Below are 3020 nucleotides of genomic sequence, written 5' to 3'. Positions count from 1 at the left end.
GCCTTCCTTCTCGCACCACTTCCAAGGCGGTTTGTTCCATCCTGGTGTGCTTTCAGGCTCAGCCCAGTCACGCTGTGAAAGGAAAGAGGCCTGGCGCTAAAAGAATTCTGAGTGAGTCCCAGGCAGGTGAAGGCTAAGAAAAGACAACACTAAGATATGGTAGCAGACACCCACGATCTCAGCAGTCACCCAGTGAAGGCAGGAGGATTGCAAGTTCAAGGCCAGCCTGAGCGGCAACACTCTCACTTCGGCAGCGCATCCACTGAGACTGGGATGATACAGAGAAGATTAGCGTGGCCTCTGCACAAGGAGGACATGCAAATCTGGAAAGCTGAACCTTTTGGCTGGGCAGTGGTAACCCCAGCACTCAGGAGGCAGAGGCAGGCGGATATCTGAGTTCGAGGCCAACCTGGTCTACAGAGTGAGTTCCAAGACAGCCAGGGCTGAATAGTAAGACCCTGTCAAAAAAATAAAAATAAAGAACTACACAAAACCAATCCATTAGTTAAAGATCAGAACTATGGTTACTTTGGGGGTACAACAATTAACTCAGGGGCCTGAAAGGTTTGGGGACAATGGGGTAGAGTCTAGATCTTGGTTCTGGAGGTAACTGTGTGGGAAGATTCACCTGCCAAAATATATTGCTCTGTACTTCAAAGATCTGTTCATTTCTCCTGCTTTGAATTTAAAAATAAAAATCTTACTACCCCAACTTCCCTAGCAAGAATTACCTCTTGCGTCTGTGGATTCTGTCAAAGCATTCTGTCTACACAGAGGTTTCCCTGCAGGGGAGGGCAGGGGGACTATGACTCCCTTACAAGGCTTGAAATAATGGATGCAGTGACCCAGCAGAGGCTATACTATGGTAACTTTTGTTGGTCGCCCAGGTACAGCCATGCTCTGGCCAGCATTTGTAACCTATGGTTTCCCCACTGGGCAGTGGGAAGGTCTGTGCCTCAGTTTACCTGTTCTCCATGTGGACATCATCACATCCGGAATTCGGTTATTGTTAAGCAATGCTTTGATCTCGTCCACCTACCCTTTTCCATCCGTTGTCCTCCATGCCCTTTCCCTTCCTCCTCTTCCCTAAAGATGGCTACTTTCCATCCATGATATTCAAGTGTCCCGCAGAAGGAGGGGACCCAGTTCCTTTCCCTCTGTCCCTGTGTTATTGCTGCCACTGGGCTTTGTCATTACTGCTCATCTTTAAGAAATTATTCTCAGCAAAGGAATTTCTTGAGGAGAAACTGTGAGCTCCCTGGGGCCAGGGCAGCTGGTGGAGGTTCCCTGTCTCTAAGGTTTTCTTTTGTCTTAGATATTCTGCCCACAGCAGAGCCCCGAACCCTCTCTGGATTTGTTATCCCTGGAGAAAACTCAGAGAGTCTGCGAGGAGAAAGCTAAGGTTTGACAGAAGTGCCACCTTTCTAGGCAACGGGTGAAGCACAGGGGTAGCCGAGCCCCCAGACTGGGTTGAGAGGCTTGTCTACCCACATAAAGCTCAAGAAAGCTCCGAGGCAGATGTCTGGGTTTTACACCGTCACCATTTTGGCTGTTGTATAGGATGTGGCTTTAATCTTTGGACATGGTTTGCCCCAGTCCACCAGATGTTATTGTAAAACCCAAATGAAAAGGACCTCACCGATCCGTGGAGAACTGCAGACGCACCCCAAATCACTCACGAGAAACACAACTTGATGCAAATTGCAAGAGGTTTACTGGCTAGCCAGGGCTGTCTTTCCTTCAAGCCCGCGCAGGGGCAGCGGAATTCAGCAAAAGAACAAAAGAAGTTTACAGCTTTTAAGGGGGCATCTACAAACCAGGTGGGGGTGGAGTTAGGGAGGGGGGAAGGCTGAGAGTGGAGTTAGGGAAGGGGGAAGGAGGGGGAACAGGTCACTAGGTCATCGATACATTTGATCTCAAATTCCTAAGATGGATGGTGTGTCACTTTATAATTGGCTATTTCGAACCAGTTTCACACTATATATCATGAGCTCCAGTTCAAGGGGGTCAGGCTTATCTCAAACTTTTAGCATCCTGGCACCAACTGTCTCAGGGCTGCTAGTTCAAAGCCTGGCCAAGCTAATCTCGGGCCCATAGCATCCTGACACCATGAATCTTAAGGTTTGTTTAGTTAGGGCCATCTGTTCAAATGGTCAGCTAATTTCCTGGGACTGAGGCGACACAGTGTTTGACTTACAGGTTTTTATGTCTTTGCTTTTAAGAGTAGGGTTCAGGGGATCAACTTATGATTTTTCTATCTTTCATTATGACAGCCATGGAGTCTGTGGCTCTGTCCCCCTCCCAGCATTTCCGGATGACATATAAAGCCCCCTGCTGGTCCAGGAGACTGGTTTGCATGGTGGGCAAGAAGATGGATTATCTCAGTTTGCTGTCACCAGAGCATTGACAGTGAAGTGCGAGCCATACCACCTGGGCAAATGGTGTAAGACCCTGGTAAGCATTCAGGGGGCCCTGGACCTCGGAGAGGGTTGTCTTTTCCACCTCTTGGGAGGAAGGGAGCAAGCAGGCATGTTAAACAACTAGGAAAGAGAAAGCCTGAAATTGGTCTCAGGACTTCCTGACTCAGCAATATTCTCCAAACCCTGAAACGTTAAAGCCAAGGGACACATTGTCTGGTCTAGTTTCCTCACCTGACCCCGAGACACAGAATAGAAGGTTGGTGACCACCGAGCCTGGACCTCTCAGAGCAGCTTAGGGACTAGCCCCGGGGTCAGGAGGCAACAAAACCTCTCAGGTAGCTGCCTGTGGGAGGGGAACCCAGGAGTCTCTGGGTGCTTCATCCAAAAGAGTGAGCCACGCAGCTCGGCCCAGGCCAGGTGCCAGCTGAAGGCATTGTCATCGGCCACTCCAATTATTCCTTTTGTCTGATAATTCCAGCCATGGGTCCCCTCCCAGGGGGAAGTCATCTACCCACTCCTGCCTGAACTTGTCCTCTGTGTGGCTCCCCCGGGTGCCAGCGTGACTCTCAGAATGACTGCTCCTCCCAGACCCTGCCCCTC

At 49.9% G+C, this 3020-nt stretch overlaps 1 non-coding gene across 1 annotated transcript; it reads left to right on the top strand.

Moving 5' to 3' along the window:
* Positions 1–236: 236 nt before the first annotated feature.
* Positions 237–342, top strand: LOC117709786 (U6 spliceosomal RNA). Its single transcript, XR_004607001.1, has one exon. It is a non-coding gene; the product is annotated as a U6 spliceosomal RNA (small nuclear RNA).
* Positions 343–3020: the final 2678 nt, after the last annotated feature.

Source organism: Arvicanthis niloticus, chromosome 5, assembly GCF_011762505.2.
Source record: "Arvicanthis niloticus isolate mArvNil1 chromosome 5, mArvNil1.pat.X, whole genome shotgun sequence".
Classification (NCBI taxonomy): domain Eukaryota; kingdom Metazoa; phylum Chordata; class Mammalia; order Rodentia; family Muridae; genus Arvicanthis; species Arvicanthis niloticus.
This window is presented reverse-complemented; position numbering and strand designations above follow the sequence as displayed.